We start from the raw sequence: 15,441 nt of genomic DNA, 5'->3' as shown, positions 1-15,441 counted from the left end.
CACTATTCCAATTGGGCAGGTTCGCCTTCTGGTCACCTTCGGGCAACGCAACAACTACCGCACCGAGCTCATCGACTTCAACGTCGCTCACATCCGCCTGCCGTACAACGCCATCCTTGGGTACCCAGCCCTAGCCAAGTTTATGGCCGTGACTCATCATGGTTACAATGTCCTCAAGATGCCAGGAAGCGGTGGAGTCATCACCGTACCCTGTGAAGAAAGGGACGTAGTGTGCTCACTTGAGCGTGCGTTCCAAGCCGCAGCAATCGAAGACCCAGATCATGAGAGCAGGAGGCCTCCAGAGGCGACCCTCAAGAAGAAGAAGACCTCACCTGCCCCGAGCCATAAGGAGGCAGGCACCGCCGGAGGTATCGCATCAGGATTCGCGCCCGATCAGGGAGCGCCGCCCTCTCATGCATAGGAAGGCACGCCCGGCGCCCTCCTCGGGCAGGGCTCAGGCGCTCTCTCTTGGAGAGCCGCTGACCTTGCCAAGGTCGCGGGGGAGGCGCTCGGGCACCACTTGGAGGGGTGCTTTCAAGCACGCTTCCCTCAGGAAGGTACAAGTCGAAGGAGACCAAACCCCCAGGAGTTCATCGCAAGGAACACCCATGAGCTACAAGAGTCCAGAGTCATGCACGGCAGCTGCCGCTTACCTGCCGTGGCCCCACATCCGGGCGAGGATGGAGGACTGCACGTCTGCATCGACGTACCAGGGCTCAACCGAGTTGCATCCCAGGAGCGCCCATGGCCTTCGGACGTAGGGCGCTGCATGGGACCATCTCACAGCTACGTTCGCATGCCCTTCGGCCTGCCGAGCGCGGTCGACGCACATCAGCGCTTGTTGAGGAGCATTCTGGAGGCTCAGGAGGTCAGGCATCGCGCTGTCCTGGCGAAGGTGGCGATGGTCCCCGAAGACCTGCACGTGCCGCCGGAGCCTCCGGAGGCCGCTGGGCCTGGGGGCTCGTGAGGGCCGACGTCTTCACCGTGCATCGCTCACTTCCTCAGCATCACTTCTTCTTCAACAGCACCAGGTGACATCTTTCAGAGTTCTACTTTCAGCTGGGAGCGCCCACAGGGCTGCACCATTCCCAGGCCGCATGGGTCTGTCCCCGCGGCATGTATCCATTTTGTTTATGCTCTTTATTTGCCTTGTTGGGGGCGCCCCTCGGGCTGCATCATCCCCACACTGCTCGGGCCCGACCCAGCGCCGGTTGCTTTTACCTGCGCTTGCTTGAAATTGGATTTCCTATGTGCTTAACATACCTGACCTAATCACCTGCTCGATCGATGCCTATCTGAAGAGCCGCTCGCTCTGGCACGGCGCGTGTGCACGGGTCCGTCCCTGCAGCATTGATAAACCTGAGTGGTCGAGCTCTGGCCGCGGCAGCCCCGCACGGCGCCACCTCACCAGGCCCTCAGTGCCCTGACCGCTCCCTCGGAGTGACCATAGGTTGGCCGGCGACCGTAACGACACGCCTTGTTTATCCTCATGATTGGTGTGCAGGACCTACTCCAGGAGCAAAGTTGGGGGCATCGTGAGCTCTCTCTCCCACTCTTTGGCACGAACCGCTTGCACGTTAAAAGGGGGGCGCCTGAGCATCGCGACTCATGGGCTCTTGCTGACTCTCCAGCCCTCACCCCCCTGGCCTTGACCCACGGCATCGCGACCTGTCATACCAGCGGCGGCTGAGCTCGCTCGAGGGCCGGGACCTGATGACGTAGAGCGTTAAGGAAAGTGCGGGGGAGTGGGAAGAAGCTCGCGAGGGCGTCACCCAGCAGTACCTCGACCACCGCCTCTCGGGCCGGGCGCCTCTCCGAGGAACTACATCAGACGCACAAGATAAGCCGCGCCCTCGCAAGAGCTAGACCAACGCAATGCTAAATCCCCGCCCAGTGCAACTCTATCACGGCGACGCTACCTTCCTTTCTCGCCCAGCAAGGATTGCTTGAGCGCTAAAGGGGACCTCCCGAGCATCGCGACTCAGGAGCTCTTACCGGACCTCGGGCCACTCACCTCCTGGCCTTGACCACGGCATCGCGACCTGGCATACCAGCGACGGCTGAAGCTTGCCTGGGGCCTGGGACCTGTCAGCATAGAGCGCCAAGTCCTCATGAGGATATAAAGGGGGAGCTTAGCGGGGATAGAACAAACACCTCACGCCAATTCATATTAAGGATATAGTATTTAGAGAAGGCACGTCAGACGCCTTACATACCCCCACGGGGTGTTGCTTTGATTCCTCGCAGGGAACAAAAGGTGCTAACCCTAAGGAACGCTACTTGCTAGAACATCCCCAAGCGACACCATCATCAACAGTGGGCTGCCCGGTGATGGCGCCAATCCCATCCAGATCAGTGGCGTCGGCGGCCCGATGCAGCTGCCCCACTCCTAGCGCGGCGCAAGCTCGGAGGCTCGTAGCTGTCATCGCTCGTCGCCGGGGTCGCGAGGAGTTCGGGGGAGCCGCTAAAGCCCTCAGCCCCTCCGCTGCTGCCTGAGGAGCTGCATGAGGACCAACGGGCGGGGCTGGTCCCCGCCAGTTCGTCACCACTGCCGCTTCCCTTAGGGTAGCATTCCAGCCGGCGTCCTTCTGCATCAAAGACCTTGAAGAACATCAAGGAGGCGCCATCGTATTCAAGATGGATCACCAAGGCGCCGTCCGCGCGACAGACCCGGGCAATCTCACCCCAGCCCCCGGTCATGAAGACCTTGCCCGGAGCGACGACTGCGACCTCCGCTCTGGTTGCAGGGGTGCCGCAGTCGGCGTGCTACAACCAGAGCTCCAGGGCCCTGCTCAAAGGCATCTCGAAGGCGAAGGAGGGAGGAAGGCGGATCCACGAAGTTGGAGGCATGCCGGCGTGGAGCACAAGCTCGTGGGAGGAGGGCTCCGCGTGGACTCCAGGGGGGACGACGCGTACCACTGTGACTCGCCGGTGTCGGCGGCGACGCTATCGGTGTTGCTCGGCGCCCTCCACCCTAGGGCCCATGACGCGGGCGTGCAAGGGCAGCGGAAACCCAGGCGGCGGCCGCTCGTACCACGGCCTCGACACCTCCTGCCAAGCGCCTTCGTCCCGGCGACACAGGATTGGCCGCTTCTTCGGCGGAAGGGGGTCAGGACCCTCTCTGGGGTCCTTTCCCTTCTCCTTAGCTGAAAACCGATGGATCGGTGCCATTGGTGCAAGAGGAAGCAAGGATGAGGAAGACTAAGAGGAGGAGTAACGGAAAGGGGTGAACTGGCAGAGCTCACGCAGCCCCGTGCTTATAGCCGGGGAAGGCCAACCGCCGAGCACCAAGACCTCAGGTAATCATGACCCATATCTCTGCATGCAGGGACTCATCAAGTTGCGCAGTTGCCGAGGCGTCGTGGGAAGTGCATACGCCCATGTCCAATCAACCGCCACGCGGCGCCCAAGGCCGCAGGCTGTTAGGGCCCACGGCGCTTCGTGCTTGCCCCTTTGCTTCTCTGCTAAGCCAAGCCCGCGCGCGCCTTGGGCCCGGGGGCTACTGTAGGCATTCTGGGAACAGGGGTCCCCAGACTTGCCAGCCTGCGGCCTGCGGCGTGGCTCAGGCAGGGGCCCAGCGCGGCCCATCTTCATCAGCCCAAGCTCAAGGCCGTCGCGAGGGGCCAAGCCTCGCGCGGCGGACAACAGGAAGCTTCCTCAAAGGCAGCCTCATCAGGCAGGCTCGCGAGGAGGCGGAGAGATCAATGCAGGGGTACCTAGCGAGGATCCCATGACGCAAGCCATGACGATTGAGACCAGGCGGGCACCAGCCTGTGTGTCCTTGTTTCCTCTTTGGTGCAAAGGGAGCAAGCACAGGCCAAGGTATCAGGCAAAGGTTGACATTCCGGTGCAACGAGACCAAGACCAGCCAGACGGCCGGACGGAGGTCACCGTGGAGCCCAAGACGGCGTCATCACCGGTGCTTTTGGCAGCCGAAGACCACCTTTGGTCAGGATAACTCGTACTAGATGTTCCCCTTCAAAATGGCCAATTGTTGGCGCCCTTCCTGCTCAATAATTCAGGGAGAGGCCTAGGGCCTCTATAAATAGAGCTAGCCACCACAGAGTAGAGACATCCAGACACCCCGAGAACATTAGGAGATTTGGTAGAACCCTAGCAGAGAGAGAGGCAACGGAACTCACCCTAGCAGTTCATCGCACCAGCGCAAGAACACCTCTCGCGAGGCTATTCTTCCCTTGTACTGTCCATCATCAGCCCCAGAGGCAATCCACCACACCACACACTGGAGTAGGGTATTACACCACAACGGTGGCCCGAACCAGTATAAACCTCATGTCTCTTGTGTTGTTCATCATTTTCATCTTAGTTCGCACGAGAGGATCATACGTAGATCGGTAGGGGAGAGATCTCCGCGCGCACCCCAGTGTTCGAACCTCAAGGGTCTGCCGGAGCCCGAAATCCGACAGAAGCATATACCCAAACCTGCCCCAAATGGGAAACAAATTTAACCACGACATGTTGATGCTGCTCCATGATAGCATGCCAAGTTTCATGAATTTCTGACGAGTTTTGGATTTACTAGAATTTAAACACCAGGCATCTCAACGTTTTGCCAGCAATCAACAGTTCCCTAGTGTTTGAATTTCATTCCCATTTCTGGCATGGGGCCTAGAAATTCACCCAAGGACACACATGTTATTTTCAACCAACTTTTTTGCACTGGAGCATGTGCATGTATTTCAAATTTGAATTATGCACATTAAATGCCCAGAAACCCAATTACTGTATAAAAAGGCCAAACAAACCCCGAAAAATTCTAAAATTAAACACAACACTCCTATTTTTCTATGTTGACACTAGAAATTTTTTGAAAGCAATAAGAGGCAACGGATATCGTTCCGTCCCCTAAGGTGGCACGTTCCCTACCGAAACCATCACGCTTGTTGTGAGAAGCTCTGGTTTGTGAGAAGCTTATACCCAAACCTGCCCCAAATGGGACAATTTTTTTACCACGGCATTTTGATGCCGCTCCATGATAGCATGCCAAGTTTCATGGATTTCAGACAAGTTTTGGATTTACTAGAATTTAAAAACCAGGCATCTCAACATTTTGCCAGCAATCAACAGTGCATTGGTGTTTGAATTTCATTCCCATTTCTTGCATGGGACCTAGAAATTCACCCAAGGACACATGTAATTTTGCAACCAACTTGGTGCATTGGAGTATGTGCATGTATTTCAAATTTTAATTATGCACATTAAATGCCCAGAAACCCAATTAATGTATAAATAAAGCCAAATGAACCCCGAAAAATTCCAAAATTAAACACAACACTCATGTTGTTCTATGCTGACACTAGAATTTTTTTGAAAGCAATAAGAGCAACGGATATCATTCCGTCCCCAAAGGTGGCACGTTCAATATCGAAACCATCAAGCTTATTGTGAGAAGCTCTGGTTTGTGAGAAGCTTATACCCAAACCTTCCCCAAATGGGAGAATTTTTTTTACCACAGCATGTTGATGCCGCTCCATGATAGCATGCCAAGTTTCATGAATAGTAGATGAGTTTTGGATTTACTAGAATTTAAAACCCAGGTATCTCAACGTTTTGCCAACAATCAATGGTGCCCTGGTGTTTGAAATTCATTCCCTTTTCTTCCATGGGACCTGAGCATGCACCCAAGGACACAAATTTGATATTTTTTCGACCAATTTATATGCACTGGTGCATGTGCATGTATTTCAAATTTGAATTATGCACATAAAATGCCTAGAAAACCCAGTTAATGTATAAAAATGTCCAAATGAACCCCGAAAAATTCCAAAACTTAACACAACAATCCTGTTGTTCTATGTTAGCACTAGAAATTTTTTGAAAGCAATAAGAGACAACGGATATCGTTTCGTCCCCAAAGGTGGCACATTTCGTACCGAAGCCATCACACTTGTTGTGAGAAGCTTTGGTTTGTGAGAAGCTTATACCCAAACCTGTCACCAAATGGGACAAATTTTTACCACGGCATGTTGATGCCGCACCATGATACCATGCCAAGTTTCATGAATTTCAGACGAGTTTTGGATTTACTAGAATTCAAAAACCAAGTTGAATTTTGAATTGTGCACCTGAAATGGCTAGAAAACGAGTTTAATGTATAAAATGTCCAAACAAACCCTGAATAATTCCAATTCTTTTACGACACACATATAGTTGCACGTTCACTACAGATGAAAGGTCTAGCAATTCAAACACCGTCCATTGCCGCTTTGACCCCATTATGTAATTCAAATCAAGATGAAAAATCAAGTAGATCCCACACTATTTATTATCACCAACCGTGTGAGATGTAGTACAAAATATCATGGAGCACCGTTGGTGTATAGTATGCCTATAGCTTATGCGAGAAAGTGCGTCGGCTACAGTCCACAACCGATGTGTCAAGCACACTGATGTCGCTTGAAGCTATGTCAGTATTTCCCCAAAGAGGAAGGGATGATGCAGCACAACGGCGGTAGGTATTTCCCTCAGATATGAAACCAAGGTTATCGAACCAGTAGGAGAACCAATCAACACAATGTAAACATCCCCTGCACACAAATAACAACCACTCGCAACCTGACATGTTAAAGGGGTTGTCAATCCCTTTCGAGTAATGGCGCCAGAAATGGCACGTGGACGGGAGAAAGTTGTAAATATTGATAGATCGAACGCCAAATAAAATATATTGCAGCAAGGTATTTTTGGGTTTTTGGTTTAATAGATCTAAAAATAAAAGCAAATAAAAAGTAGACCGCAAAGGCAAATATATGAGAAAGAAGACCCGGGGGGCGTAGGTTTCACTAGTGGCTTCTCTCGAGAAAAATAGCAAACAGTGGGTAAAAAAATTACTGTTGGACAATTGATAGAACCTCAAATAATTATGATGATATCCAGACAATGATCATTACATAGGCATCACGTCCAAGATTAGAAGACCGACTCCTGCCTGCATCTACTACTATTACTCCACTCATCGACCGCTATCCAGTATGCATCTAGTGTATTAAATTCATGGAAAAACGGAGTAATGCAATAAGAACGATGACATGATGTAGACGAGATTCGTTTATCTATGGCGGTAGATATAGATCCCATCTTTTGATCCTTAGTAGCAACGATACATACATGTCGGTTCCCTTTCTGTCACTGGGATGAAGCACCGTAAGATCGAACCCACTACCGGGAACCTCTTCCCATTGCAAGATAAATAGATCAAATTGGCCAAACAAAACCCAAATATGGGAGAATAAATACGATGCTATAAGAGGTCATGCATAAAAGAGATCAAAGAAACTCAAATACTTTCATGGATATAAAAAGATAGATCTGATCATAAACTCAAAGTTCATCAATCCCAACAAACACACTGCAAAAGAGTTACATCATATGGATCTCCAAGAGACCATTGTATTGAGAATCAAGAGAGAGAGAGATGAAGTCATCTAGCTACTAACTACAGACCCGAAGGTCTACAAAGAACTACTCACGCATCATCGGAGAGGCACCAATGGAAGTGGTGAACCCCTCCGTGATGGTGTCTAGATTGGATCTGGTGGATCTGGACTCTGCGGCGGCTGGATGAATATTTCGTCGACTCCCCTAGGATTTTGGGAATATTTGGATATTTATAGAGGAAAGAGGCGCTCTGGGGGCACCCGAGGTGGGAACAACCCACCAGGGCGCTTGGGCCTCCTGGCGCGCCCTGGTGGGCTGTCCCCTCCTCGAGACTCCCCCAGGTGCTACCAGGGCCCAATATCTTCCTTCTGGTCCATAAAAATCTCCGTAAAGTTTCATGGCATTTGGACTCCGTTCGATATTGATTTTCTGCGATGTAAAAAACATGGAAAAAACAGCAATCGGCACTTGGCACTATGTCAATAGGTTAGTACCAAAAAATGATATAAAATGACTATAAAATGATTATAAAACATCCAAGATTGATAATAAAACAGCATGGAACAATCAAAAATTATAGATACGTTGGAGACGTATCAGCATCCCCAAGCTTAATTCCTACTCGTCCTCGAGTAGGTAAGTGATAAAAACAGAATTTTTGATGTGGAGTGTTGTTCATCATGTCATATCATATTCTTTTCTTTATAGCATGGACATTTGGACTTTTATGTGATTCAAAGCAATAGTCTAGTTTTGACATAATAATTTAGATACTCAAGCATATCAAAGCAACCATGTCTTTCAAAATATCAACGCTAAAGTAAGTTATCCCAAACCCATCATGCTCAAACATTGATCCATTCATGAAACACACTCGAATATTAACTACACCCAATACTTAAGCATGATCATATTGCCTCCTAGTTGGTGCTTTTATAAGATAAGATGGAGACTGAAAATAAAAACTGCATAAAGTAAAAGATAGGCCCTTCGCAGAGGGAAGTAGGGATTTGTAGAGGTGCCGGAGCTCAAAGCGAAAAATTTGAGATAAAAACATTTTGGGAGGTGTATCCATCCCACCAACGAAAACGAGTTAGAGTTCCCAATACTTTCCATTCATAGACATATCATAGGCGGTTCCCAAACAGAAAATAAAGTTTATTCCTTTTTCCACCATAACTTTCACTTTCCATGGCTAGCCGTATCCACGGTTGCCCTCCATACCAACACTTTCCAAGGAATTTATATTTGACAACATAAAGTAAATTCATTTGTTTTTGCAATTCAGGACTGGGCATCCCTAATACCTTTGCCTTACTCTCGTGCAATGACAAGTGAATAAACACTCATCTTGAGAATAACACATCTAGCATGGAAAATATTAGCCACCCCTCACCGCTTCGTGAGAGAAACAAACACACAAAAGAGAAGTTTACTTTGAAAATTAGAGATGGCACATGCAAATTTGCTTAGAACGGCAAAAGAATACTGCACATAGGTAGATATAGTGGACTCATGTGGCAAAACTGGTTTAAATGATTTTGCATGCACAAGTAGAGGTCATACTTAGTGCAAAATGAAGGCTACCAAAAAGATTGGTTAGCGACCAACCAAGAAACGAATAATCTCATAAGCAAGCATTAAGTATAATTAACACGGAATAATGCACCACAAGTAGGATATCATTTTCATTGCATGATTATTGACTTTCATGCATGCATAGGGAATCACAAACCTTAACACCAATATTAAGCATAATTACTCATCAAGATGACTCACATATCACATCATCATATCTCAAAACTATTACTAAGAATCAAGCTTATTTTGTCCAATGATCCTCATCACATTTTTTTCCCTTTTTTCTTTATCCTTCTTGGATATCTATCACTTTGGGACTAATTTTCATGTGTTTCTTTTCATAAGATCAAACAAATATAAGTGAAGATCATGAGCATAACAAATTTTCTTTCTCTCCAAATAATTTAAGTGAAGAAAGAGAGAATTTCTTCAAAATTTTACTAACTCTCAAATAAATCTAAGTGAATAAAGAGAGCATTTCTTCAAAAATAACAAAGCACACTGTGCTCAAAAAGATATAAGTGAAGCACTAGAGCAAGTTCATCGCTCATAAAAAATTTAAGTGAAGCATAGAGAGGAATTCTAACAAGTCATGACATAATTTTGGCTCTCTGAAATAGGTGTGTCTAGAAAGGATTGATGACTTAAAAAACAAAATAAAACAAGCAAATACACATATCATACAAGATTCTCCAAGCAAAACACATATCATGTGACGAATAAAAATATTGTCTCGAGTAAAATACCGATAGTTGTTGGAAGAAAGCGGGGATGCCACTCGGGGGCATCCCCAAGCTTATTTGGTTGCTCATTCATGGATAATAGCTTGGGATCCCGGGGCATCCCCAAGCTTAGGCTCTTACATCCTTCCTTCATCCATCGTAAGATAACCCAAAACTTAAAAACTTCAATCACACAAAACTCAACAAAGCCTTCGTGAGATCCGTTAGTATAAGAATAATAAATCACTACTATAAGTGATGTATCAAACCAATTCATATTTTTTGTGTTATATCTAATGTATTCCAACTTTTCTATGGCAAAAACTCATCAAAGAAAACCATAGAGCCATCAAAATAAGCACACAACACAAAGAAATCAGAATTTGTCAAAACAGAACAGTCTGTAGCAATCTGACTATTTCGAATACTTTTGTAACTCAAAAAACTCTGGAAAATTAGGACAACCTAAGAAATTTGTATATTGATCTACTACAGTTGGAATGGATATTTTATCGGTCCCTGGTAAAAAATGAAAATTAATTTCATGAGCGCAAAACTTTCTGTTTTTCAGCAAGATCAAACAATTATTGTCCAAGAAGATCCTAAAGGCTTTACTTGACACAAACACTAATTAAAACACAAAAAATGCAATCATAATAGTAGCATAATTGTGCTAACACTCAAAAACAGGAAGCAAAAATAAAAAATATTTTTTATTAATTGGGTTGCCTCCCAACAAGCGCTATAGTTTTACGCCCTTAGCTAGGCATAAGGCAGGGATCTAAGTTTTGTCATCTTTGGTTCGAGATCCATAAGATGCCCTCATGATTTATTCATATGGTGGCTTAATTCTAGTTCTAGGAAAGTGTTCCATACCCTTCCTCAAAGGAAATTGGAACTTGATATTGCCTTCTTTTATATCAATCACGGCACGAATTGTGCGTAAAAACGGTCTACCAAGAATAATAGGACAAGACGGATTGCAATCAATATCAACAACAATAAAATCTATGGGCACATAATTACTATTTGCAAGAATAATAAAAACATTAATTCTTCCCATAGGATTTTTAATAGTAGAATCCGCCAAGTGTAAATTCAAGGTTCTTCAAGATTGGTAAGACCAAGCACATCACATAAAGATTTCGGAATTGTAGAAACACTAGAACCCAAGTCACACAAAACAAAACACTCATAATTTTTAATCTTGACTTTGATAGTAGGTTCCCACTCATCATACAATTTTCTAGGAATTGAAACTTTGAATTCCAATTTATCTTCAAGAGCTTTCATCATAGCATCAACAATATGTTCAGTAAAAGCTTTGTTTTGTTCATAAGCATCGGGTGAATTCATCATGGATTGCAACAAAGAAATACAATCAATCAAAGAGCAGCTGTCACAATTAAAGTATTTTTAGTCCAAAAGAGTGGGTGCATCACTAGCTAAAGTTTTGACCTCTTCAAACCCACTTTCATCAGCTTTTTCAACAAGATTTTGACCCTCCGAAATATTGGGATGCCTTATACCTAAAGTTGACTCTTCTCCAGTCCCTTTTTCATCATTCTTAACTTTACTAAACAAAGAATCAATAGAAGAAACACCAATCATTTTAGGATCTTCATCATTTTTGCAAGAATAATCACTAGAAAAAGTTTTTTTCTAAAAATTCTTTTTTAGCTCTAAGCATAGCAGTTCTTTTCTTACTTTCATCCATAGAAACATAAAGAGATTTAATTGATTCATATACTTTAGGCACAAAATTTTTCATCTTGGGATTTTCCACATCATGAGCAATTCTATCAACACTTGTAGACAAATCATTAATCTTACTCAACTTTTCTTCTATGGAAGTGTTGAATTTTTTTTGTGTATTGATAAATTCTTTAATATTTTTCTTAAGATCAGAGGTGTTCCTATTATTATTATAAGATTGATTTCGATAGGAATTACCATAATTATTAGAGGAATTACCAGGAAAAGGCCTAGGATTGAAATTACCTCTATAAGCATTATTGATGAAATTATTTCGGGAGATAAAATTCACATGTATGGCATCACTATTTTTCTCAATAAAAGTAGACAAAGGCATATCATTAAGATCAATAGGAGCACTTCTACTAGCAACCAATTTCACAAGAGCATCAACTTTCTCACTCAAAGAAAAATTTCTTCAACCGAATTAACTTTTTTACTAGTAGGAGCTCTTCCGATATGCCATTGCGAATAATTTGCCATAATATTATCAAGCAATTTGGTGGCTTCACCCAAAGTAATTTCCATAAAAGTACCACCCGTGGCGGAATATAAAAGATTACGAGAAACAAAATTCAACCCCGCATAAAAAATTTGTATGATCATTCAAAGATTTAACCCATGAGTTGGGCAATTCCTTAGCATCATTTTCATCCTTTCCCAAGATTGTGCAACATGCTCATGTTCAAGTTACTTGAAATTCATGATCTGGGTTCTAAGGGAAATAATTTTTGCGGGAGGAAAATACTTAGTGATAAAAGCATCTTTGCACTTATTCCAAGAATCGATACTATTGCGAGGCAAAGAAGAGAACCATTTTTTTGCAGAATCACGCAAAGAAAATGGAAATAATTTCATCTTTACCACATCATTGTCCACATGTTTTTTATTTTGCGTATCACATAATTCCACGAAGGTATTAAGATGGGATGCAGCAGCCTCATTAGGAGTAATGGGAAATTGGTCTTTCATAACAAGATTCAGCAAAGCAGTATTAATATCACAAGTCTCCGCACTAGCGGCGGGAGGAGTAAACGGAGTGCCAATGAAATCATTGTTGTTGGTATTTGATAAATCACATAACTTGGTGTTCTCTTGAGACATTATGACCACACAACAAGATTGCACTCAAAAACAGATCCGACAAGAAAATGACGAACGGAAAAGAGAGGCGAATAAAACGGCATTTTTTGTGAAATGAGGGAGAGGAAAACGAGAGGCAAATGGGAAATAATGTAAATTGCGAGGAGATGATATTTGTGATTAGGAACCTAGTTATGATGAAGATCCTCCCCGGCAACGGCACCAGAAATTCCTTTTGATGTCGCTTGAAGCTATGAAGGTATTTCCCCAAAGAGGAAGGGATGATGCAGCACAACGGCGGTAGGTATTTCCCTCAGATATGAAACCAAGGTTATCGAACCAGTAGGATAACCAAGCAACAAAACGTAAACAACCCCTCCACACAAATAACAACCACTCGCAACCCGACGTGTTAAAGGGGTTATCAATCTCTTTCGGGTAACGGCGCCAGAAATGGCACGTGGGCGAGAGGAAGTTGTAAATATTGATAGATTTAATGCCAAATAAAATATATTGCAGCAAGGTATTTTTGGGTTTTTGGTTTAATAGATCTGAAAATAAAAGCAAATAAAAAGTAGATCGCAAAGGCAAATATATGAGAAAGAAGACCCACGGGCCGTAGGTTTCACTAGTGGCTTCTCTCGAGAAAAATAGCAAATAGTGGGTAAACAAATTACTGTTGGGCAATTGATAGAACCTTAAATAAGTATGATGATATCTAGGCAATGATCATTACATAGGCATCACGTCCAAGATTAGTAGACGGACTCCTACCTGCATCTACTACTATTACTCCACACATCGACTGCTATCTAGCATGCATCTAGTGTATTAAGTTCATGGAAAACAGAGTAATGTAATAAGAATGATGGCATGATGTAGACGAGATCCGTTTATCTATGGCGGTAGATATAGATCCCGTCTTTTTATCCTTAGTAGCAAGGATACATACGTGTTGGTTCCCTTTCTGTCACTGGGATCAAGCATCGTAAGATCGAACCCACTATCGGGCACCTCTTCCCATTGCAAGATAAATAGATCAAGTTGGCCAAACAAAACCCAAATATTAGAGAAGAAATACGAGCCTATAAGAGGTCATGCATAAAAGAGATTAAAGAAACTCAAATACTTTCATGGATATGAAAAGATAGATCTGATCATAAACTCAAAGTTCATCGATCCCAACAAACACACCGCAAAAGAGTTACGTCATATGGATCTCCAAGAGACCATTGTATTGAGAATCAAGAGAGAGAGATGAAGCCATCTAGCTACTAACTACGGACCCGAAGGTCTACAAAGAACTACTCATGCATCATCGGAGAGGCACCAATGGAATCGGTGAACCCCTCCGTGATGGTGTCTAGATTGGATCTGGTGGTTCTGGACTCTGTGGCGGCTGGATGAATATTTCGTCGACTCCCCTAGGGTTTTGGGAATATTTGGGTATTTATAGAGCAAAGAGGCGGTCCGAGAGGCACCCGAGGGGGGCACAACCCACCAGGGCACGCCTGGGCCTCCTGGCGCGCCCTGGTGGGTTGTCCCCTCCTCGAGACTTCCCTCAGGTGCCACTAGGGCCCAATATCTTCCTTCTGGTCCATAAAGAATCTCCGTGAAGTTTCATGGCATTTGGAATCCGTTTGATATTGATTTTCTGCGATGTAAAAAACATGGAAAAAAACAGCAACTGGCACTTGGCACTATGTCAATAGATTAGTACCAAAAATGATAGAAAATGATTATAAAACATCCAAGATTGATAATAAAACAGCATGCTACAATAAAAAATTATAGATACGTTGGAGACGTATCACACACTAGCTCACTCGCCAAATACTCCCACCTCTGCATCCCTCGCAATCTCAAAAATATTACTGCCTCGTAATCTCGAAAATATCTACCGCCTGGAAGGTTTTAATGTTTGATAGGACACGATTAATATGTGCGGACCGTGTGCGATGTCTGTTACTCCCGCGCTGCTTCAGTCCCTTGATTCAAATTTTCAGTAGCCCCGGCATTTTACTCCCGCCTCTGCATCCCTCGCAATCTCAAAAATATCTGCTCGCCCCTGATCCAAATTTTCAGTAGCCCCGCCTTATTACTCCCGCCTAGTAAAATTTCCAGTTGCCGCAGTATTTCCTCAAACACCACCTCCCCCCCCCCCGCCCCCCTCCACACACACCACACACTCCCCAAAGCCTCCGCTCAATCAGACACACACAACCCTCGAAACCATTAGTAGGTCGCCGCCATCGCCGGCGCCTCCATCCTCAACCTCTGCATGTGTGCCAGGGAGCTCGAGGAGCCAATGGCCAAAAGAGGTTTATCGCGGCCTTTTCTCCTGACGCTGGTAAGGTGGCCGCCGAGGTTTCCCCGTCGTCCTCCCCAAGCTCGATCCGCCGTCACCGGTCCCCCGATCCGCCCGTCGCCACGCGCCTATGCCGGTTCGAGGACTTCTCCGTCCTCCCTCGGACCCGGCAGCCGACGAGGTCCTACCTCAGGGTCCGGCAGCAGCAGTGGGGGGCGTGGGTCGCCAAGATTACAGATCGGGAGACCTTCACCCGTCGGTGGCTCGGTAGCTTCCACACGGCCGAGCTTGCGGCCATGGAGTTCGACCACTGGCAGGTCTGCTACCACGGCGGGCGGCTAGGCTCAATTTCCCCTTTGGCACACGTCCGGTCGACCTCGTTCCACCGGAGCCAGGGGTGGTGAGCTCGGCTATGGCGTAGGAGGGCCGCGAGGCATGGGAGCGCCTCGAGGCCGAGGCCGCTGCCGAGGCCTACATGCAAGAGCTCTGCCACAGCATCCGGAGCTCGTGGAGGCGGAGTGGGCGATCTTTGTTGGCGAGGTTATCACGCTCTCCACCAATGATGAGGTAGAAGGCGGCGGCGACGGAGGCACGGAG

Source organism: Triticum aestivum, chromosome 2A (genome assembly GCF_018294505.1).
Source record: "Triticum aestivum cultivar Chinese Spring chromosome 2A, IWGSC CS RefSeq v2.1, whole genome shotgun sequence".
Classification (NCBI taxonomy): Eukaryota; Viridiplantae; Streptophyta; class Magnoliopsida; order Poales; family Poaceae; genus Triticum; species Triticum aestivum.
This window is presented reverse-complemented; position numbering follows the sequence as displayed.